Source organism: Phocoena phocoena, chromosome 4, assembly GCF_963924675.1.
Source record: "Phocoena phocoena chromosome 4, mPhoPho1.1, whole genome shotgun sequence".
NCBI classification, from domain to species: Eukaryota; Metazoa; Chordata; class Mammalia; order Artiodactyla; family Phocoenidae; genus Phocoena; species Phocoena phocoena.
In genome coordinates this window covers 84,652,680-84,678,319 of record NC_089222.1, presented here as the reverse complement: position 1 = coordinate 84,678,319, position 25,640 = coordinate 84,652,680, and positions in this window count along the sequence as shown.

Here is a 25,640-nt window from a genome sequence, read left to right as displayed (position 1 = left end):
TAGATTCATAGATTGTGCAGTAGGACCCTTAAAAAGAGGTTTGCCTTTGAAAGACTTGCAAGAATTCAAAGTGATTTAAATCTCTTTCAACTGAAAGGCCTTTACTTTTAGCTCTGAGATTCTGTGGGTCTAGGAAATACTGTGATTCATGCATTTTTGTATTTCTCACAGTTACCAAGCACAAGGCCTTACATGGAAAAGGTGCTCAATTAATTCCAGTTGACTGGGGTGAGATGAGGAGGAATGTGTATTTGGGGGGGGCGGGTGCTGGGTGCAAAGTTATGGGGAGAAGGGGTGTGTGGGAATGTGCCCTTTGACCACAACCCAACATCTTTAGACTCCTTCTTTATACCTTTGCCCTTGGAGCACAATATTCTTCTTTCTCCTATGTTTTTTCCAGAGTACAGTGTCAACAGAGATATTCTTAAGATTGTTGTCTTGGGAATAATAAACTCTGCTTTACTAGAGATGAGAGAATCTTTGTTCATAATAAAAGAGAAAAGCAGTTACCCAAATAGACAGAACTTCCAACTTTTCTTAGCTTTGGAGATTAAAGACTAACCATTTCTGAATACACTGCTATGCTATTCTTGGCCCACACCTTTCTCTTCCTGACTATTCACCAAGTCCACCTTCTTGCAGATTTCATCCTATTTCTCTTCATAGATCAAGCTGTGCTTTCCTGGATTCCATGGCAATTGCTACACCTTAGGCTCAACAGACTTGATCCTCAGCTTCAATGGAATTTTGTCTTCCAACGGGCTCCTCAACCTTTTATGAATTATCCCTTGAGATCCCCATTTCTGTACTGGAGAAAGCAGAGAGGCCCTGTGTTAAAGACCTACAAGGATCTGAGATAAAGAGATGTCTTTAGATTTGTTTACCGTGGGGTTGATGACCAGTAAAATGTCTAGTTTAGATCAGGGTCTTCTTGATGGGTAGAGCTGCCTATACGCCAAGATGGAGAAAGGAGGCTACAATGGAGTATGATATAAATGTCATTGAGAGTCCTAGTTGCCCCCAAATCATTTCACTATTATAGCATTGAAAGGGCTTAGTGATTATTGTTTATTATTTTTAGCACCTAAAGTCCTGTATTAGAGATGCTCAATCAGATTGAACCAGGTAGACCCAGAATCATTTTCTAGCTTTAACCATTGCTGGATCTATGACCTCAGGCAAATTACTTTAGTTACCTCATTCTGTAAAATGGCAAATATAATCTATCCCCTTTGTGATTGTGGCATGGAATAGAAATAATGGGTGTAAAGTGATTCTTGATGACTGATATGTATTAGATGCACAATAAATGGGAGATATTTATTATTAAAATATTTAAATACTTATAGACTAATATTTAATAGAAATATTAAAGTATTTACAGGCTATTCCTCCATAAACCACACACTGAAATATGAATATGCCTCCTGAGAGAAGTAATGCACCCAGTTTATCAGTTTAACTAGCTTTCACCTTGGAAAACAATGGTGAGGTTTCAAGGTATGGGACAAAGAGAGAAGGGTGTTGGGGAGAGTGAGCAGTGCCCACAGAATAAATTGGAAACAGATGCCTATCACTACAGTGTACTAGTTGTACCCATGATGATTGTTCTGGGGACTATGGTGGATCTGGCCACAGAGCTCCCGGCCATGAGAAACGTCCTTCATCACAACAGTACCAAGTGGGCAGTGAAGTTCCTATTATTTTGATGAAAAAAAAGAAGCAAATATATCACGTATCAACCCAAGTTTATAAAACTGATGAATGAAAGAGCTTTGATTTGAACCCAAACTCTGTTCTCTACTCTTAGTATCAATATCATATTGCCTCTTTACTTATTTATTCTTTATTCCACACAAAGTAAGTGTTGTTTTCCTATTAACCACATATTCCAGTTATCCATTAGATATTCAGTTAACCAGTATTTGTTGGAAACTTCGTATTTTCCAGGGACTATAGAGGATGCAACAATTCATAAGGCAAAGCCCCTCACCTCTCAGAGCTTGCAGCCTTATAGGGGAAATAATTGCAGTACAAGGCAGAATGTAAAAGATGCCAAAAGAGAAGTATGTCTCTCTGCTTCTCCATTTCTCCTTCCCACAGATAATCAATAAATAATCCTACTTTGTATTTTGCTCATACCTGTCTTCCAAGGAAACCAAATGCTTTGCATATATTATCTTGTCAACACTCCCAATAGTAGAACAGCTTCATACTTCAGTTCCAAAAACCTATCACCTTGTAAAACTGTGTGCAGCCAATCTCACACTTCCTCATGTCAGTCAGAGCAGTGACACAATGTCTTGCAATTAGCATCAGAATCTCAAGTACACAGCATCAGCATTGGGGGTCACATACCTCAGGTTTATTTAGATCTGCATGGGGACATAGTTCCTTTTTTCATTTATAGCTTATGGACTGATAAGCCAGTCAGCGGGGCTGTGATTAGGGGAAAAATAAAAAGAATGAAGCAATTTTATTCCATTTGGCCAGCAGCAGAAGGCAAACGCGTAAGGGAAGTTAAGGGGCCCTGGTAGCATCTGAATGCTGAATTATAGTAAAGGTTACCACTGAAGCCTGACTATGTGCTAGGCATAGTGCTGAGTGCCTTATTTTCATCATCTAACACACACACACACACACACACACACACACGCCAGTTTAAGAGGGTTGTACTTACTTTTGGTTAAGCACTCTTATTGCCATTTCCTTACAAATGAAGGAACTGAGACTCAGTTTGGTTAAGTAACTTGGCTTAGGCCAGGCAGTGAGTCTGAAGTGAGCTGGAGCTCAGCCACAGACCTGACTCTTTAAAGCTCACGTCCTAATGACTATGCCATACCCCTTCCTAAGATTGGGAGAATCAAGAAAAGCTGCATGTAGATAAAGCCTGGCTGTCTGAGGAGTCTGCGGGCAAGAGCCGGAAAGACAGGAATTGGGAAGCATCCAAGTTTAAGATGAGACCATGAAATATGTAACAGTAAGAACTCTTGGTTGAAAAGACTCAAGCCCAACTCAAGCTGTCTTAAATTATAGAGGAACTTTTTATCTCAGAGAAGCAAACTATGGCAATAGTGGGAGAAGAGTGGGTCCAGTGGTGTTCATCCAGGGAAATGAAGGCCTCAAGTCTCTGTCTGTCTCTGTCTCCCTATACTGCAATTCTGCTTCTCTCTTTTCATTCTTTGACACCAGCTCACCCCATGAGGCTGAAACCATGTCTATAAGCTGCCTCAGAATTTTATCTTTAAAGCTTCAAGGCCTGTGAGGAAAAAGAGCTGTTTCCCATAAGTCTCAGTTAGAAAAATCCCTAGAAAATTTCTGATGGGTTTTGTCTAGATTATTTACCTCCCTGTGGCTAGGGTAACACATTGATTGGAACATCACCCCTCAACCAGAAGGTAGGATTAGGAGTAAAACTGTTTCCTCTTCTAGAAAAAGAGGAAAAAGAGATGTTGGAGGAGGAGATCAAGATGGTAGAGTAAGAGGACATGGAGCTTACCTCTCCCCATGAACATATCAAAAATAATCTACATGTGGAGCAATTCTCACTGAAAACTCACTGGAAACTGGCAGAAAGACTCCTGTACAACCATGGCTGTAAAAAAAAACAGTACACACATCAACAGGTAGGAAAGGAAGAAAAGTCATCAGGTCAGGACCTGTACCCCTGGGAGCAGACTCAGGGAAAGGGAGATTAAACAGGTGGACACATGTCTTGGGGAGTGAGTGGGTTGAGCCACAGCAGACTGGATGTCCCAGTCCTGGCGTCCTACACAGAGGAGATAAACGCTGTTGGCTGGTTGGAGGACAACTGGGACAAATAGAAGAGCTGGGAATGCCTGCACTCCAGTGTGAGTAGCACACACACTGTCTATCCCCTGAGGCAGGGCAGAGAGAGTTCTGCTCTAGTGGCTGCACACCACAACCCAAGCTGAGCAAATGCTCCGGCCCCACTCATTCCATGTCACAGTGTGGCATTGGATCTGGGGTGGGTGTGACCAGGGAAAAGACTTGACAGTGGGACAGTCCCGGGGTGGAGCCTGAGTTGGGTGGCAGCAGCCATTGTTGGCACTTAAGCAGTGCCTCAGAAGCTGCCCAGATCTCTGAGGGCAGCCACTACACCATAGCTAACCTCCCGACACATGCTGAGTCTCCACATGGGTCCTGCAAGTCCTGCAAAGTGTTTCCATAACAGGTCAGGGGCAGTGGAGGCAGGGGGCAGTAATCAGCTGTGGGGTACAAAGGGGACTTGCACCCAAGGCTGTGAATGGGCTGAGCTGCAGACATCTACATAGGCAGTGCATCAGACCTCTGTCCATGCACAGGCCTCACTTGTTTCAACACTCCCCTTCTCTGGGGCTAAGGTCCTGATGTGGGGAGAATGAAAATCACACACCTAAAGGGAATGAAGCCAACTCAGGCTTAGCCCTCAGGGTTTCTGCTCCAGCAACTTGGGATCAGACCCCACTCCTGACAGGGTGATGATGGCCACTGAGCAGAGAGGAATCCTGCCTCATACCCTGTGCCAGCTCAAGCCTCCCATCTCCATCCCCACCACTACCAAGTACACCCTGAGGAAAGATGTAACTTGCCTCCACGTAAAATTCAGCTCTCCCACCAAAGGCTTTGTACATATGCAGTCTGTATAGGGCACTCCCACACCAGAACACCCCTTCAAGACTGCAATAGGTAACTGATTCACTTAAATTCATACAGGCAGAGAAAGTTAAGCAAAATGAAAAGACAGAAGAACTACTCTCAATTGAAAAACCAAGAGAAAACCCCTGAAAAAAAATAATGAAACAAATAAACAATGTATCAAATAATGAATTCAAAAATTGGTAGTAAAAATGTTAACTGACTTAGGGTAAATAATTGATCTAAACAGTAAACATTTTAACAAGGAACTGGAGAATATAAAAAGGACCCAATAAGAAATGAATAATTCAATAGCTGAAATTAAAAAACTCACTAGAGGTAATTCCCGGGCGATCCAGTGGCTAGGACTCTGTGCTTCCACTGCAGGGGCCTGGGTTTGATCCTTGGTCTGGAAACTAAGATCCCGCAAGCCACAGTACAGCCAAACAACAACAACAACAACAAAACAAAACACTAGGAAGTACACTAAGTAATACTGAAGAGCACATAAGTGATCTAGAAGATAGAATAATGGAAATCACCCAATCAGAGCAGCAGAAAGAAAAATTTTTTTTAAATGAAAGCAATTTAAGAGATCTCTGCAATAACATTAAGCATTCCAACATTTGCATTATAAGAGTTCCAGAAAGAGAAGAGAGAGAGAAAGGGATCAAAAAATAGATTTGAGGAAATTACGGCTGAAAACTTCTCAAACCTGAAGAAGGAAATGGATATTCAGGTATGGGAAGCACAGAGAGTCCTGAACAAGATGGATCCAAACAGACCCACACCAAGATAAATCGTAATTAAAATAGCAAAAGTTAAAGAGAGAATTCTAAAGGCAACAATAGAAAAACAAAGAGGCATATATAAGGGAATCTCCATAAGGATATCAGCTGATTGTTCTGCCGAAATTTTTCAGGTCTGAAGTGAGTAGCATGAAATATTCAAAGTGCTGACAAAGAAAACCCTGCAACCTAGGATACTCTACCCAGCAAGATTATTATTTAAAATAGGAGAGAAAAAAACCTTTTCAGACAAGCAAAAATTTTAAAAATGTATCAATACTAAACCTACCATTTAAAAAAATGTTGAAGGGTCTTCTCTAAATGGAAAAGAAGTAAGAATATATAGGAAAGGGAAAATGTCACTTGGAAAGGCAAATGTATAATAATAACTGAGGATCAACAACATAAATAAGCCAGTACACAGATTAAAATACAACAAAATTGTAAAAGCAGCTATAATTACAATAAACATTTGAGGGGTAAGCAAGAAGATGGGGGTAGAGTGACCAGTTGTCCTTCCACATTCTTATCAGATTGTATGAGCTGTATGAGAGTGATATTTTGGAAAGGCCTAGCTTCTTGCACGGCTATCATTTATTGAGCGTATTTCATATCCCAGACGTCATGCCAGGTACTTTACATGCATTAGCTCCAATTCTGAGAGCCAAAATAGTAGGTAATTTGCCCCAGTCCAAATGTTTATTAAAGGTAAGAATGGGATCAGAACCCCTTCCACTACATCACTGTGGAAGTGTTTTCACAAGTGCTCTAGCAGATCAAGGAGGAGATTTCAGAGCTGTGTGTCCGATGAGATTTAATAATTGGTACCTGCCCACAAACCCATCCCATTTTTATCTATGCCTGGCATGTGGGTGAAGAAATGAAATTCTATTCATGGTTTTCCAGAGGATTTTGTGTCTTAAGACAGTAGTTTAAAAGTATGGTCCTCAGACTGACACATCAGCCTATCCTGAGGACATGTTAAAAATGCAAACTCTTATGCACCATTTTTAACATACTGAATCAGAAACCCAGGGATGGAGGGGAGGGCAAAACTCTGTTTTAAGTCCCCCAGGTGATCCTGATTCAAACACCAGTGTTTGAGAATCACTGCCTTGGGGAATCTTTCGGGAAGCCAATTTCAGCTGAAGGGTACCTAGGTATCAATGGAGAAATGGGGGTAGAGTGACCAGTTGTCCTGTTTTTTCAGGAATGAAGGGGTTTCCAGGATGTAGGGTTTTTAGTTTTAAAACCAGGACAGTCCCGGGCAAACCAGGACGATCTAGTTACTGTATTAGAGTTTTATTGCTGTCATAACAAATTACCACAAACTTATAGCTTGAAACAAAAAAATTTGTTATCTTTACAGTTCTGTGGATCAGAATTACAACATAGGTATTATTGGGCTAAAATCAAAGTGTTAGCCAGGATGTGTTTTTTTTGAAGGTGTAGAAAGAATCCATTTCATTAGTTTTTTAAGTTTCTAGAGGCCCCCTTGCTCTGCCTTCAAAGCCAGCAAATGCTGCTTTCCTGTGACCATTATTCTGTAGTCACATCTCCCTCTGACCGTAGCCAGAAAAGGTTCTTTGATTTTAGGAAAGGATCCATGTGATTAGATAGGCGCCACCTGGATAATCCAAGATAATCTTCCCATCTCAAGATCCTTAATTTACTCACATTTGTAAAGTCCCTCTTGCCTTGTAAGGCAGCATATTCAAAGGTTCCAGGGATTAGGAGGCAGACATCTTTTGGGAGCCACTGTTCTGCCCACCACGGTTACCATAACTGGAAGCCTGCAATGTGGGAATTTTCAGTATTAAAACCAGTAAAGTCCTAGGCAGAACCTGGACAAGTTGGTCCCTTAATTGGAATGGCAGTGTGCAGAGGAGAGCCTTATTTCTATGGGGGTGGCCACATCGTGCTGTGGTGGAAGAGACTCTGAAAGCAAGCTCTGGAGTCAGGCAAAACTCAAAAAGAGGCAGATCTGTTTTCCTGAGTTGCCTATTCTGTGATTTTGTGTGTAACTGATTCAAACTTTCTCTTTTTCATGCTTGTGACATGATCTCTCACTTGTGGATTTTTGTGTGTGTGTTGAGTATAACCATACTAATTTATTGTTAGTCACTAACCATGGGTAATTCACTGTTGCTTATAAAATGCTACATTAACTACTGCTACCATTTAGTTATCAAGTTTTGAGGGTAACAAAAACAAATAATGACTTTAATTGTCTGAATCTGGCTGTGTGTGTGTGTGATCAGCACGTGGTCAGGGCCTTGCTGAGCCCTAAAGAGAACTGGTGAAACATATTCACAGGAATGCAAGCTGTAGTAGTAGCTCTTGCAGGGAAGTAATGTTCCATGAGTGTTTTATTGTATAGAGTATATAGTAAGGATTTATTTATTCTCTGTAAATATCTGACTGTCTCTAGTTCTGGTATCTCTTCAGATGAAATGTCTCCAAACAAAATGCCTCCTAAAGTGGTTGGAAATAGATGCACATACAAAGTATCGATTATGCTGCTGAAACTCTGTGAAATTAATATAAACATGGGTAGATGAAACCAACAAGTGTTCCTCTTCTTCATGTTGACCAGGAGGCTGGGAATGGAAGTGGTTAAGGGCTTTGCCCATGTGAGGCCATAGGCGCTATTCTACTTTACATTATGACACACATGCTCTTCTGTAAAGGAGAGAGCACAGTCCTTGGAATGAAGATTGACATGGAAGGACTCAAATCCCAAATCTATCCCTTATTCTCTGTGTGACCTAAGGGTCATTTCTCATCTTTCTGAGCTTAATTTTTCTCATATTAAAAAAAAATAATACCTTATATTTGTTTTGAAAGTTAATAATAATATATGTTAAATAAGTATTGTGTCTGGTGCAGAGTTGGCAAAAATAAATGGCGATTATTAACATTATTGGTTCACTTTTCAAAGACATCTCCAGTAATAATTTAGGGCTTTTCAAGGTTGTTCAGTATAGTAGTAACTTCACCCCTTGAATGGCCATTTATTCGACACACATTCTATTCTGTGTCAGGCTGAAATTGAGGGTATAAAATTAACAAATGAGTAATCCCCATCTTCCAGGAACTCTCATACTTCCTGGAGAAATGACACTTGCTTGAACTGGAGGCATCAGTTAGTGATGTTTGCAGGAGAAGAGAGCATGCCACACTTTGGGAGCAGTATGATTGAACCAAAGCACAGAGGTGACATACAGCCTGATCTGTGTTGGGAATTACATGTATCTTGCTATTGCTGCATTATATTAGGAAGGAAGTAGTCAGAGATGAAGCTGAAGATACCAGCTGAAGCATGAAAGACCTCCTACATGATGGCAGGGAACTTGAACATTATCTGTTCATGGAGGGGATCCACTGATGGTTTTAAGTAGAGAATGATGTGATCTAATTAAGATTTTTAAAACATCACTCCAGATGTTCCATGGAGAATGGATTGAAGGGAGGGAAGGGTGAAAAGGAAATTGGGGAGATCAGTTAGTAGGCTTTATAAGTTATGTTATCTGCATTAAACAACAACTAACTAAGGTTATCTCATGAGACTTCAGTTAAAGACCTAAAAAGAGTGTGAATAGGGTTAAGGGCACCACCAAGATTGTTGAATTACCCCAGGACTAGCAACAGTGGGAATCGTTACCAGCCCCAGGCATGAAGGGTGGAGGGAAGAAAATAGTGAGAGCTGAACCATGGAGAAAGAGCACCTGATAGGAGTTGTAACCTTACTTAGGTCAGGTTCTCCAGAAGTCGACCCCAGAGGAGGATTAATGTGCAAGTCCGTTATTCAGGAAACGTTTCCAGGGGGATCTGGTAAAGAAGTAGGGGGAAAAAACATGCATGGACATTAGTTCATCAGCATATGGTAGAAGGAAGGTGCTGTGCAATGAGTTAGGAATGAAAAGGAGTCAAAAGATCTGGTGCCAGGGCCTCTGCCACTTAAGTCATTAAAGTCCCTGGTTTTTAGTTTGACCATCTATGAAATGGGGAGAGTGCATCCTTACAGAGCCATTGTGGGAATAAAATAAGAAAGTATAAGGATTTTGTGAGAGAGTATGCTGATGTAAGGAGCTATGATGTAGGAAAATTGTAAATATTTTAACCTGACTAGTCTGGGGAATATGAGTTCAGAACTGGGGCCACACATGGAGGCTGCTCTTAGATCTCCTGGGCCCCATGTTTGTGCTCTAGGCCTGATATCAGACAGACTTTGAATTCATTTCTGGGCACTAATGACTATTTTTATGATGAACAGAAAAGAGTCTGATGAATAAATTTTTTTTATGATGTTAAGGGTAATCGGGGAAATTTTTAAAAATATTGTCATTAAAAAAAATTGGATATAGCACCTAAATGATGGTATATAGGTACAAAGTACTGTGGTTATTATATTTTTAAAAGCAAAAGTATCTTTTCAGCAACTATGAAGCTGGGGAGATCCCTGCCGGGAGAAGGACGCCTGGTCTCATTGTCCTCCCAGCCCTTCCACCCTTCCCCGAAGCCCCTCAATAAAATGGCTTAATCCGCCCCCCCCCAAAATAAAAGCAAAAGTATCTGATATTGAGGCATTGTCACAGTATGGCTCTGCTGGCAAACAAAATTGTTGTCTATTGTTATTGGAAATCTGACAGTATACCAAATGAATAGAATTGTTGCCCTCTTAAATGTTGTCAAAATCTAATTATTGTTATTATTGCCATTTTATATTTCCCCAAACTTTTCTATAAACATCTGGGCCATAGAGTAATTTCTCACGAAATGATAACATCCATGACCCTGTGAGAAATTTGGTAAAACTTTTTGATGTGGAGAACTCTCGTTATCTCTGGATGTTGAGGAGAAAGAGCAGAAAGGTGCCGAAGCACCTGATTCCATTATGATCGATGCACAAGTTACTTCCTCCAGTGACAGCAGGAAATACTGGTAACCTTGGCAACACTGATGGCCCTTCCCATCCTTTTTAATTGAAATAGCTGTTGCTAGGATACACCCTCAAGCAAAAAGAATGGAAAAGAGGGGGAGCAAGAGAATGAGAGAAATGAGAATGGAAGGGGGAGAGAGGATGAGAGAGAAAGAGAGAAAATAAGAAAGGATAGAACAAGAATGAGAATGAGAAAGAAAGGTAAAATGAAAATGTCAGGTGGTGTTTGAAGGACAGACTTCTGGACATGAAAGAGACTGTTGAATTACCACCAAAATTAGAGAGCATGGGGTGGGGGTAAAAGTAGAATGTTAGTTCCTGATTTACTAAAAATCAATAATTCATATTTCATTTTGACTTTGAGTTTTCTCATGCAAGCTACTTATCCTTAATGTGGGTGTTTTCATATTGCCTTGGAAAAAAAAAATGTTTATTAGCTCTCTTTCCCTTACCCAAACCCCCATCAGCATTCTTTCTTCTGAGGCCTCACTCTTCCACTAGCCTGAAAATAGAATAACTGTAGAGAATAACATTATATTAAAATGGAGTGAATGCTCCCCATCAGGAGGGCACGGGTGAAGTTTCTCCAGTGTTTAGAGGAAGCCATGACCCCATCATCCATGTTTCTGCCCTCACAGCTTCCTCCCATCCATGCATATGCTTGGATATTGGGTGAAGACAGTTTCAGCAGCTGACGACCTCTGAGTTCAGGGGAAAGGTGATGGTTGCTCTGGGTGATTGTAGCTTTTGGTAGCTGGGGAGTCACATCGTGCAAAACTTACAACTGAGGAGAACTGACCTGCTAAATGATTCCTCTCTACTGTGATGTGGAGAAGAGTTACCCTGGGCACATTCCCCATTTCCAGATAATGAGGAGGTTACCCAAGATAGTGCCATAAAATAATTAAGTGGCTTTGACATCTTAGGCATTTTGCTACAATTGAAGGAGGTTTGTGTGCTTTGTTCAGCATGGAATCATCAGCACCTAGGAGAGTACCAAGAACATGGTGGGTACTCAATAAGTGCTGATGAATGAATCAAAGGAAATCACTTCAACTTTCTGGGCAACAGTCATCTTACCATTTTCAATTTTAGTTTAGGGGGAGCCCACTCCTGACCTCTAAAAGTGGAGGACCCCGGACTCAGCTCATTATTAGAGCACCTCCCCTCTCACCATGGTGATGAGTCAGAGTTGATGGGATAGACTGAGAATTTTTCTTAGGATTTTTAGCAAGAAACTTTTACTGGCTTCCCATTGGGTGTAGATAAGAGAGGATATAGTGTCTGGTTCTGCTACAGCCATTTGCAAACATGGTGGCCTGAGACAAGAGATAATCCTAATGAAGCAGAGCCAAGAAGTGAGAACTCCAACTTTCTTCCCACAGGACTGTTTCCAAGGTCTCCCAAAGCTGCAAACCCCCCAGAGGTCACAGGGATCAGCATCACCTATTCGCCATGCTGCACTGGAGTCACAGGTGTACAGAGATGCTGAGGATGTCCTTTTCCCAATATAATGTCTCACTTTTCTACCTGGTTATTGAATCAACATTGCTTGTGTCTTTTTAGTTTACCAAATTTATTTTTTAAATGGCTCTGTTTGCTTCTTCTGGCAACTTGCTACTATATAGAATTGGTCCCTAGTACTTGGGATTTGACTGACATACAAATAGTTTTTCTCTCTTTCTCATCTTTACTTCCATTTCATAGATGCTCCTGAATTCTTTGGATTTTCTCACAAACTTCCTTCTTAAAGACATCTTCAGTTAATGCAAATAATAAAGCAGACACCAAGAAGCTTCTCACCCACAAATTATCAATATTACAGTCCTTCAGACATTTCTGAGTTTCAGGTAGGGCTTAACCAGAACCCACTACTACAAGCAAAATAAAAGAAATTCTGAAGAACTCGATCATTGTCAACATTCTATGGCTTTGACTCTAATACATGATTTATATATCATCCTAAAATGTATAATTTAATACTTATTATGCCCCTGTTATCTGCCAGGGACTAACCTAAACACTGGTTACAGCCTTCACGGATCTTACAATCTAGCGGGCGTGGGGAGTAAATAAATCATAAACAAATGAACAAGATTTCAAGTCACTATACGTTCCAAACAGAGACAAAACAGGGTGATGTGGGATGTCTGAGGTCCACTTTAGGGTGACCAAGAGGTCTCTTGGAGGAAGTAACAATTGAACTGAGATCTAAATGATGAGAAGGAGCTCACTGTGTGAAGATGTGGTGGTGAGGTGGTCTTAGACAGAGAAAATAAAGTGTGAAAACCCTGAGGTGAGAATGAGCTTAGAGTTTGAAAAAATGGGGATATCGCACTGAGAGAAGACATGGAAGTATAATATTTGAGGGGATCAAGAGCTTTATCTAGCAGGTTGAATACATTAGGTTGTAATACAGGCGAGATGTTAGAGCTAGAGATGTACATTTTAGATTAATTTGGCTATAGATAGTATTTTAATTATAAGACTGAATGAACTCACCTGGGGAGAATGTAGATAGAGACGTGCAGAGGGCCAGAGAATTCCAGCATTTAGAGGAGGCCAAGCAAGCAGAGGAGGAGATGCCAATTAATACGAATGTGGTAAAGAAAAACCATAAAGTTGGAGGAAAACAAGAGAATATGGTTATCAGTCAGAGAAGGGAACAGTAACCTGTATTAAATGTTGCTGAGAGGTCAAGTTAGACATATCTAGACAGGTAACCATTGGATTTGGTAACACTGGTGCCCTTAGCAAGAGGAGTTTCAAAGCAATGGTTGGCTGGAGACAAGGCTGAACTGAGTTGAAGACTAAATAGGTAGCCATAATGAGAGACATCAACCAAGGACCATCCTTCCAAGAAGTTTGGCTGTGAAAAAGAGAAAATAAATGGTGTAGTATCTGGAAAAGATTTGAATTCAAGAGATGGTTTGCTCTACTTCCAACGTTTGGAGATACTTGAGAATTTTTGAATATGAAATCAGTGATTTAGCATGAGCCTGCCAAAGCCTGTCCCAAATTCAAAGGGCTTGGATGAACAGAGATAGACAGGTACTCTCTGAGAACCTCTGCAGAGCCCAAAGACTGCAGTCTCAATAGTGTGCCCCTGTCGATATTTATATTTTGCTTTGTCATTGCCTAACTTTTACAATTCTCAGATATTAAGAGGCCAATTCTGAATCAAAGTTTCCTTATCAAACTGCTAATGCAATATTAGTTTTAGACATCAAATAAGAGAAGAAAGAGCTTTCCTGGGTAGTTATAAATGGAAAAGGCAGAAATTAAATTTAGCCTAATATTAATATTTTAACAGAAAAATAAATAGAAAAACAGAAATAATGATATAAATAATTTTTATCATTAAAAGCAATCGTTTTTATCTTTCCATTTCCCATTATTTTGGTGTAAAAATAGTTTACCCTTTTTGTTAAGGGATGTGGAAATTTCAGGTGCTTTTGGGAAATGAGGAAAGTCGTCTAGGGCTAGGACCTGAAATTATACTTATAACAGAATATAGACTAAGTTTTAGTGTTTTTTGAAAGTTAAAAAAAAAAAAACTACTTAAAAGTTACTCAGTACTCTGTGGTGACCTAAATGGGAAGGAAATCTGAAAAAGAGGGCATATATGTATATGTATAAACTGATTCACTTTGCTGTACAGCAGAAATTAACACAACATTGTAAAGCAACTATACTCCAATAAAAATTAACTTAAAAAGATATGGTATTACCAAGGAAAAATTAAATTTAAAAAGTAACACAGAAAAAAAATAGTTACCAGCAATCTCTGCCTTCTAGGAAGAAATGGGAATTAACTTTGAGGCAGATTATCCTTTGTTCTGGAAAAAGCTTTCCTCTGTAGACTCCTAGGTTAGAAGAATCCCTACCACCACCCCCCAGGGAAAAGGAGAAGTATCTACACTAATAGTAATGTTCTTATCCTGTTTTCTTATTTGAATTGGCAAAGCAAACATATATTTATTTGCTCTAGGTGTCCCTGAGTGTTGGGTTAAAGTTGGGATGGGCACTGACTATGTAGAATAGTAGTGTTTTGTACAGTCTGATTCTTAAGCCACTCTCATCAGCATTACTAGGGAGTTGGCTAAAAATGCATAGTCCTGGATGCCTCTCCAGACCTATTGGATGAGAGTCTTTGTAGATGAGCCCACAAATATGAATTCACTTTTCAGAGAATTCTTATCAGTGGTATGCTCCTACATGTTGGCTCTTGAGTTAGGGGTGGGAGAAGCCCTGATTTATATTATTTACCAATTTCTCCTCTTCTAATCCAAACAGAGGAATTAGAAGAATAAAATAAAATTGATGGTAATAAAGGGGAGTTTGATGACCATTTTCTCTTTATTTTTTATCAAGGACTATTTTCACTACTCTACAGTTCAAGCTTGCAGCTGACATTTATATTTAGCAAGTTTGCTTTCACCTTGCCTCCTCTCTTCTCAGAAAACAAGCAAAACTTTCTGTTTGATAGTTGCTGCCGGTCACACTTTTCTTCCTCCCCTTCTCCTTCCAGCTCATGCATCTCTTTTCAGTGTATCTATCCCTTCCTCCCATAGCACTAGGTGGATGATGATTCTTTTCCATCAGTGTTGTATTTGTAGCTTGGTTTTCAACGTGACTAACAAAGCTGGGATTTCCAGGGCTGCTTCTCCCCCTCCCCTTCTTGAAATGAGATTTACATTAAAAGGGGCCATAAGAAGGCAGGAAACTTAAACAACTGATCAGACCCAGATCAGTAGCTCACATCTTTTCACTCCATAGAGAAGACACTGAAAATTCTCCACCCCTACCGCAGAGTCAGACACATTGCCTCTTTCAACCAGAGGCTGACCTCTGAGCTGAGGTGCAATCCTATCACCCACCTCATCACCCTGTCACCTGATAATGCATCCCTGTCAGATTCTTCTCAATAAACCTTATAATGTCTGCTCCTCTCAACACCTGGGGCCTAATCTCTAAGCAATGATCTCAGAAAGATGACCCTGAAGTTCCTTTCATTTGTTAATAGGATTAACATTATACATCAATGTCCTTTTCTTTTCCCAGTAGGTTATGAGTTTGGTGGTTACAGAGACAAGTAGCACAAAAAGTTTAAGGATCTGAATTGTTTATCCTGATTCATCCTGCTGTGGTATTTCAACCAAACAGCTTAACAGTTCAGCCTTCAATTTTTCCAACTATGAATGACAAATAATAACATAATAAAAGCTCCCTCCCATCACACACACTCTTATTTCCTAGGTGTTTTTAAAGGAAAAATGGGGATAGAAGTTTTGTCTGTTCAGGATTAATCCTTTGGTTGACTTGAAAACAAAGTTGGATGTTTTAGTATGCCATGTAAAGGTTTAACATTTTCAAAGAGTTCTACTTTAGTGCTTTGGGTGAATCATCCCACCCATTCTTCCCAATAACCGTGTCAGGGCTTTATAGCTGAGAAAACTGAGTTTCAGAGGACTTGAAATGATATGGGTGGAGCTAGAATTCAAACTCAGGTGAACTGGCTTCCCCTAATGACCCTCAAATCTATGTCTCAGACATAAAATAATTTTCTGTCAAGATCTTTTTCTCTTGAGCTCCAGATTGTATATCTAAGTAAGTACCTGTTGGGCACTGCTATACTTTGGAGGCTGACATTGCAAGACAAAGCCTCTTCATGATCTGGTCACTGCTTATGCATCTGGCCTTAGCATTTACCCCTCTCCCTCTCGTACTCTACACTTGAGCCCTACTGAACTAGTTGCAGTTCGGCAAAAACACATGCTATGATAGATCCTGTGGTATCCCACATGTATCTTTCCTTTGGGATCAAGGCATACATTTCCACAACTGCCAGGAGTCCTGGCTGTTGCCTACATATAGCTGAGAATTTCGGAAGGAATTGCCTTACCATGCACAAAGTTGCACCCCATTCCAGAAGCAGCCTATATCCCATGACTGGTCAGTGGAGGCGTGTGGAGCCCAGTACTCAAAATGTGACAACTCTGAGCACTGTTCCAACTCAGTGCTTCCCCCATAGGATGCACTGGGTCCTCTGTTGGAACCGCATTGCTGTTCAACTTCTCCCTCTGCCTAATCCTGCTCCCCTTATTCCTTTGCAAGTATTTTTCTTCCTAAGAGCCCTCTCCATTGTTCTGCATTCAAATCTCTGCTTCACAGTCTGTTTCCTAGGAAGCCTGACCTAAAACAGTTGGTACCAGGGTTGTCCTTACAGCTTTAAAATGGGATTTTGGAGCTATATTAGCTTTTTACTAGCTGGCAATGAGAACCCCATTACTGGTAGTACGTGGAATTTGGATAACTCCTGGAATGCTGTAGCAATGGGAAAGTTACATCTTTCACTGATGGTAAACTGGGATGGAAACTGAAAGAGAACTTACTGCAGGTGCACTGTTCAGACAATCGAGAGGTTCTAGGAAAGAAATAATCATAAAAACCATGGAATTAGATGGCTTTGGCTGGGTGCTAGCAAGACATTAGAGAAAGACAATGAAGGACTGAGAGTAATTAATCTCAAATTTAGGGCAAAATGAGAAAGCCAGCAAGCTTGAGGGCAGAAAGGCTGATGACAAAACCCAGAATGTGATTTTAAGTGTAATGGATTCCAGAGAAGATAGATTTGTTAACCTGGCAAATCTGCTTCACCAAGGTCAGGGCCTTAACTGAAAAAGAGGCTTGGCATGGGGTTATTTGGGTTGATGCCCTTGAAAATCTTGAATCTCTACTCTCCTCTGAACCCACAGAAGTGTTGTAGTCCTTCCGGCTAAAAGTTACCACTTCCTTTTGCTTGCAAAATAGCAAGATAACATATGTGCCTACACCTCCTTTCCCTTACGCTTCACATCTCCACCTTCCCTCGTGGCCACCAGAACAAGAACTAGGGGCAAGTCACAATGTAAATGGCTGGGGAAGTGTTTGGTCTGTCTACTAGCAGAAGGAAGGAACTGTGCACCCAAAGAGCTGCAGGACCCAGCCAACATGTGTCAATAGACCAAGGAGAGAATGTATGGGACTTGAGCCTGAGATCCTGGATCCAGGTGGGAGGGGAGGGGAATGAAAGCAAAACATACACTTGGATAAGGGAGAATTTATTTATGTGGGAACATTCTCCACTGATGCATGATTTAATACCCTGTCAAGGACCCAGGAGATAGTGCTAAAATGCTGCTAGAATGGTTCTTTGAAGCTTGGGGAAAGCTATGGCCCACACTAACTAAAAATACCAGAACTTCCATGGCACAAGGTGAAAGAAGAGATCAAAAGGTTCAGAGAAGAGGGCTTCCTAGAGTGGATGTACTATGCAAAGCAGAAACCCGTTGACTAACTGTGTTTCACTTAATGTAAGGGTCCACAGGACACTCCATTTACCATACTGATAAAAAATGCACTGATGAGAAAGTCACCAGCATAAATAAGATGCTCAGTGGTGGCTGTCCTCTGTAGGCTAAGGCTGATGGTAGAAGATGCTGTTACAGAGTGGGGAACACTGATAGAAATGAAGAGGATGCCAAAATAAGAGAGGCCAGGTGATAGCACTTAACTGTCAGAAACAAGGTGGTCACAATGATCATAATAAATGGCCAGTCTGAGTAATAACCAGGAAGACTTGACCCACACAGGGCCAAGGAGATGGTTAATAGAACACAGTGTATCCATAAGTAGTCAACAAGGGTATGCTTGATGTATGCAATCAAAGGAGTCAAAGATAGCTATTCAGGAAAGAAAGGGAACTTATTCCAGTAAAAAGTCAAAATCCCTTGTTCAGTTTCTGGAAACTGAGCCAGTTCTCAACCCTAGATCCCACTGCTTGAAGGAGAAGTCAGGTCTTCAAGAGGAAGAGATCTGCAACTCCATATTAAGTACACATGATAATTCCCTCAGTACTTCTTCAAGGTACCTATGACTATTTCAATAATAATGTCCTGGGAAAAATGGGAATATCCAGTCATTTTGTGTAGTGTGATACACAGGGTCTAAGTTAACGGTGATATCTAGGGACGTGAAACATCATTGTGGCATCAATTCGAGTAGGACCATATGAGAGCCAATTAGTAAATAAAGGCCTGGTCCAGTTCCATTTCACAGTGAGTTCATTAAGTCCATGACTCACTATGTAATCATTTCTTTAATCCCCAAATGTAAAATTGGAATGGGTACACTTCATATCTGGCAGAATTGCTGTATTGGTTCTTTGGCCTTTGGAAGGCACATGCCTTTCCCAACCATCCAAGATTGCTATCATATTTGTGAGCAAACTAATGGATTCATAGCATTATATCCTCCATTCAAATCACCAGTCTGGCTTCTACAAAAAAATTTGAAAAGCAGCTGGATTTTTGGAGATGATAGTGGGCTTCTGCAAACTCAAGTAGTAACCCCAATTGCAACTGCTGTGCTGGATACAGTATCTTCGCAGACCAGATTAACACACACTCAGATCCATAATATGTAGGCATTGATCTAGCAAATGGGATCTTTTCCATCCCTTTTAGGAAGAAGGATCAGATACAGTTTATGTTCATGTGGAATGGACAGAAGTATATTGTGGTCTTGCTCCAGGCTATGTTAACTGACCTGTCCTCTGTTATAATATAGTCCAAAGGGACCTAGACTCTTTATTCTTCAGAACATTATTGGTCCACTGTAACGATGACATCATGTTACTTGGACTGCATGAGAAAGAAATGGCAAGTACATTGGAGGCCTTGGTAACACATGTGTGCTGCAAAAGATGGGAGATAAATCTAATCTAATGAAATTTCTAATTTCTAATGAAATTTCTAATCTAATGAAAATTCAGGGCTCTGACATATGTATTTTTAGGAGTATAGTCGTCTGAGAGATGCCAAGATATTCCTTCCAAAGAAAAGGAGAGATTAACGCATCTCGTATCTTCTAACCCTAAGAAAAAGCACAACACTTTTAAGTCTTCTTTGGGCTCTGGGATAGCATATTTAATACTTGGAAATACTATTTCATTCCGCTCACCAAGTGACACAAAAAGACTGTGAACTTTGATTAAGACCTAGAGCGAAGGGTCTCTGCAGCCTGCATGCCTGGCATATATGGTCCTGTAGCACTAGTGGTAGTTAACTATGATGGGGAAAGATGTTTGAAGTTTGTGACCAGTCCCAGTAGGCAAATTTTAAAGTGGACTCCTAATATTTTAGAGTAGCGCTATGCCATCTGCAGTAAACAGCTAGAGACCAAAATATCATTTGCAAAGTAAGTCTTGCTATGCTCCTAGGACCTGGTAGAGGAAAATCATGGGACATCAATTGACCTTGGAGCTAAGTCTGCACATCCTGAGCTCGGGTCTTTTTGACCCATCAAGCCATAAAGTCAAGATGAACTAACAGCAATCCATTGTAAGATGGAAGGGGTATATTGATTGAACTGGGAATGAGAAGAGCCATAAGGTACAAATAAGTCCATGTTATCTGCCATTGTTACAGTTACACCTCTTCCTCAGATCACACCTATAGCCACACGGGGGTTCCCTTTTGGCCAGCTGGCACAGAAGGAAGAGGACATGCTTGGTTCCTTGACAGGCTGGCTCTGTATGTGGGTCCAGGTGGGATGAACTCACTATGAACCATATGACTCCAAGTGGTGCAAGGGCTGGCCTATGTTGTATGCTGTGTTATACCACCTAGATCCTCTTTCAGAAGTAATATCTTCATCCCACAGCTGTCAGTGTGTTGGCTGCTGAAAGTCTGTAGCTGATATGTTCTCTCGAAATTGTCCTCAGTTGAAGGGACCTGGCTTATCCAAGGCCACATGCCTTCCCCAGGGCAGTCCAAACCAATCACCTGATGATGCAGGAGTACAGAGGTTCAGCTTTTGTATTGCATGCAAATATCTGCCTCAGAGTCTGTTTTCCAGACAACTGGACCTGAGGTAAGTTCTCTTCCTGCTTTCAGTCTTTTAAACATGCTAACAAATGAAGTGTTCTTGTCTGTCCTCCTCAGCTTCACCTAAGCCAGTGACTTTCAACTCTTCCTTCCCTTTAGAATAATTTAATTGATTACAAAAATTAGGGGCTCCCCTGGTGGCGCAGTGGTTGAGAATCTGCCTGCTGATGCAGGGGACACAGGTTCGTGCTCCGGTCCGGGAAGATCCCACATGCCGCAGAGCAGCTAGGCCCGTGAGCCATGGCTGCTGAGCCCGCGCGTCCGGAGCCTGTGATCCATAACGGGAGAGGCTGCAACAGTGAGAGGCCCGTGTACCGCAAAAAAAAAAAAAAAAAAAAAAAGGAAAGAAAAAATTAACTCCCAGAACAATGAAATCAGAACCTCAGGGGAGAGAGTCCTAACATCTATATTTTTCAATCCTTCCCCCAACCCCTCCACCTTGATGTTTCTGATGCATAATGATGGTTGAAAATTACAGATCTTATAAATGCCTGCTTCCCAGTGCTTTTTGAGTATCTATTAGCTATCATTTCTTCTGAGAAGTTCTCCACAGTCTAGTCCCTTAAGGTCCAGACACTCAGCCCTCTGTGCTTACCTGTATTTGGGGATTTATCATACTCTATAATTACCAAATTACTGATCATTTTTGCCCACTTGACTATGACCTCCTTGAAAGAGAGATTATATCTGAATCACTATAGTAACCCCAGTGAATAGCCCTATGTCTGGCACATACTTCTTTCTTTATACATATATGTTTAATAAGAGGGATGTAGATGTGGCAGTCACTGGCATACAGATGATAACAAAGCTGGGAATGAGGATGAGCTTGCTATGGAAAGGTATTCAATTATCAATCTTTTTACAAATGAGAACTCCTTTTTAACATTAAAGTTTTAATTACAACAGAAAAGCCAACATACAACATATGTTGGAAGCAATTAGAGTGTTTATGTGGGAAACTTAGCGCACATTTTTTCAGGTAATGCTTGGTGCACATATGGTTTCAAGGACTTCTTTTGATTATACAGAGGTCTGCCCAAGAATCTCTCTAGAAGAATTGGAGGAACCAGGACTGAGCCCTTGGAATATTTAGGTGGAAAAAGAAGTGGCTGTCACGGACAGAATAAAACATGGGCCAGAGGTAAGACAAGATCCCTTAAAATGTTGCAGAACCAAGGGAGGAAGGGATGCTAAGTTGTTAGTGCTCAGAAAGGTTAGATAACAATAGCTTCTGGCCCTGGTTTTCACCTTTAACTTTCCTCCTTCTCTTACCCCCAACCACACCCTCTTTGATCAGAGTGGGTTACCAATAGCCTGCGTTATGGCCTTTAAACTTTAACAACAACTCTCTCTCTGCATGTTGGGGCAATCAGATTCCCTCTCTTCTCTCTCTTGAGAATTTGAATTATTTGAACTAGAAGATGTATAAGAAAGGGAGAGTTAACAGTGGAAGCAGAGCTGAAAGAAACTACATAGTGAGCCATGAGATAGAACCTGGGCAATGAAAGCAGAAGCTGTGAGTAATTCAAACTCAGATCCATAGAATAGTACAATAAATTAGCAAGTGGCTGAGAGAAGAGATTGAGTTGGATGGGCAAAGGAGCAGAGGCCCAGCAAGAGAAAGATTCGTACACGTACAGTCCCTGAGAAAGGCAGCTGCTATGAAGCAGGCCTCCCTGACACTGCCCCTCTCTCCTGGTTCTAGTCCCACTCAATATCCTGGAAGTTACAGCAAACTTCCCTTTTCTTCAGGTCATCAGAATGAGACGCTTTTCCTTGTGATCAAAATAGTAGCCAGGGTACAAACCCAAGTTTTGTGGCTCCCAATCCAGGGCTCTCTCCATTGTGCCCATTAGCCTTTGTACCTGCTTGGGCCTTTCTTCTCTACCCCCTGACCAACTTCCTTTATGCAACCTATGTTGGGGATGGGAGAAGGCAAGTAGTCCCCAAGATACAGTTCATGCAATCTATACCAGTTATGCCTTCTATTATTAAGACAACTCTCTCAAACACAACCAGAAACTGTTGAATTATTGCTAGTTTTAAAATTTTTACTCTTATCCCATGATTGCTCTGTTGTTGCATAAACATGTTATCAATCATCTTATGTATATGAATATGGCTCTGTTTTCTTCCCAACCATATTTTTTATACTTGCCTAAACTGGTAGAGCAGACCACAAGTATTAGTGTTATCTCTAACAGTTGACTAATAATTTATTTCCCTTTGGAAGCTTACACTGGAAGAATTTAACCCAGCACTATCAGTCAGGGTTCAACCAGAGGCAGACCAGTAGGAGATTACATGAAGAGATTTATTGCAAGAAATTGGCTTATATGATTGTGGAGGCTGGCCAGGCAAGTCTGAAATCTATAGGGCAGGCCATGAACTCTTGGGCACAGGCTGAAGCTAATGTCCATAGGCAGAATTTCTTCTTCATCAGGGAAGCCTCAGCTCTGCTCTTGAGACCTTTCAACTAGTAAGAGTCAGGCCTACCCAGATTATCTAGGATAATATTGTTTATTTAAACTCAATTAATTATGGGCTTTAATCACATCTACAAGATACCTTCACAGTTAATTGAATAACTGAGTACTGTAGTCTAGACGAGTTGACATATCAAAAGACCATCATAGCACCATGGAAGAGGGCTACTATGAAAATGTGAAATGTTATCATTGTTATAAACAGAGTAGTAATTTTACTTCTCTAAGCTTCAATTTTCTCTGGAAAAAAAAAAAAACCCTGGGTAAATTGGATTTGACTGATTTTATTTGATCAATATTTATTTATTTATTCATTCATGTGCCAGTAATGCACTGTGCTAGCCAGTTTCATTCATTTCATCAGCAAATTCTATCAGTTCTGCCTTCAAAATATATCGCAAATCCTACTACTGCTCTGTTTACTGTTACTATCCTGCCCCAAGTCACTACCTACTCATTTTTGCATTGTTGTAATAACATCCTTAGGTGGTCTCCATGCTTCTCACCTAGTCCCCACTGTAATTTAATCTCCATAAAGTACGTAAGTCTTCTAAAACTCCAGACAGATCATATTACTCCTTTGGTTAAGTGCTCCAAGCAATTCCTTTATCATTCAAAGTCAAAGCTCAAGCCCTTTCTGTGGCCTGTGTGTGCCTACCTGAACTGAGCCCACTACTTCACTCTTGTCACCCAACTCTTTCACCCTCCTTTACTCTCTTCTAGTACCATTGTTCTCCTCACTTTTGCTCCAACACCCAAAAAGTATCCCCACTGCAGGGCCTTTAAACATATTATTCTCCTTGGCCAGAATGAGAAATCTGCTTTGTTTCCTCACTTCCTTCAGGTGTCACCTTAACTGTCACCTTTTCATGGTGGTCTTTCTTGGCCACCCCTTAATAAATAGCATCCTTTCGCAAGGTCATAATGCTCTATCCTCTTTCCCAGTGTTATTCTTCTTTACATCTATCACTTAGTTTGCTTTATTTGCTGTAGTGCCTAGAATAGTACCTGGAATGTAGTCGGCATTCAAAAAATATTTTTTGAGTGATTGAAAGATAGAAAGATGTCTACTTGTTGTGAGAGTCAGGAAAAAAAAAACCCTAAATCCTCTTATCTGAGAACTTTACAGTACTTTTGTGTTGAGAAAAATCCTTCTCTATATCAAATTTGGCAGAGAATTTTCTCCGCTTTTTTTCTTTTTTGAATGTTACTGTGATGTCATTTCTCTCATGACCATTCATTGAATAAGTGTTCCTATGGCTGCAGTGTTATTTCCAGTCAGAATCCTGTTGACGAGAAACCTGAATTTTGTATCCCAATAATTTAAGGTTCCCTTGACATACTATTAAGGTACAAATGGACTTTCACAAATCAGCTTCCTGTGTCATTCACCAAATTAGCTGGAAAGGTGGAGTGAAAGACACATCAATATTTAGGGTTCAACTCCAGAGTTCTGAAAAATGGCATTGTAGGAAATAGACAAAATGAGTTGAACCTAAATTCTGAAAGTGTGAAAACATTTATGTAGCTATATAGATATCTTCATATAATCTTTAAAAGAAGGAACATTGCAAATGCAAATTAATTTGTATATGCATGACCCAAATAAGATGACTGTTTATGTCCAACCTCAGTTTTATAAGGATCTCAAAATCAGTGTCACTGTAATCACTGAAAAGCAATTTAGATTTTTATTGAAATATCTACAAAATAAATTGCATTTTAAAGCATAGAACAACATCCCCACACCCCGTGCCTTGCTGAGACTCTGTTTGCTAGCTTTTTTTTTTTTTTTTTTTTTTTTTTTTGTGGTACGCGGGCCTCTCACTGTTGTGGCCTCTCCCATTGCGGAGTACAGGCTCCGGATGCGCAGGCTCAGCGGCCATGGCTCATGGGCCCAGCCGCCCCGCGGCATGTGGGATCTTCCCAGACCGGGGCACGAACCCGTGTCCCCTGCATCGGCAGGCAGACTCTCAACCACTGCGCCACCAGGGAATCCCTGTTTGCTAGCTTTTTGTCCGCAGGCTGTCTCTGCTTGCTCAAGCCTGTCCTCTTACCACATTAAAAAAAAAAAAAATTTTTCAGGACTTATTTTGTCCTTCAGAGTACATGTTATCCTTGAAAGACTAAACTCTAGTTCATTTATTCATTCAACAAGCATTTACTGAGATATACAATATACCATATACTCTAATAAGAATAAGAACTGGCCCCTCTGAGTTGAAAATCAACATATTTTGTGTGTACCCTGAAACAGGGTAGGGAGATATGATATAATCAGCATGTTATTGAGCAAGATGTTATAAATTCTGGGAATGAAATAAATGCATAAAGTCATGAAAGAGTTTCTGATCCTTCTGGATAACTCAGTTCCTCGTTTTGTTGAATAGCCTCACTGATTCTCCATCATTAAAAGTTTTCCTCCACTACCCCTTCCAAATTGAAAAGAATCCAAGGCACCACTCCAACCTGAGTTTTAAGATCCACCTTTTTGCAGATGTATTTTATGGCTAAATTGCTGTCTGTCTGAAATAGGTCATTGGTTTCTTGACTAAGATCTATCTATGCCTTTTTCTAGGTCTACCCCTGCAATGAGAGCTGCTATCTCACAAATAACAAATAAAAAATGGTGATGACTGTCTGAGCCTGCAAGATTTACTCACTGGCTTCTAAAACACATCTTTCATTTCTTTTGCTAGTGAATATGGCAAATACTTCTTAGAGTAATTGAAAAAGTTAGTTTGGCTGTTCTAGCCAACATTTTAAAAAGGCTGAATGAGAGTAAACAGAATCAATGATTAGGTGAAGTGATTTCCTGGGACTGTACAGATTGAGTATAAAGAAATATGGCTCT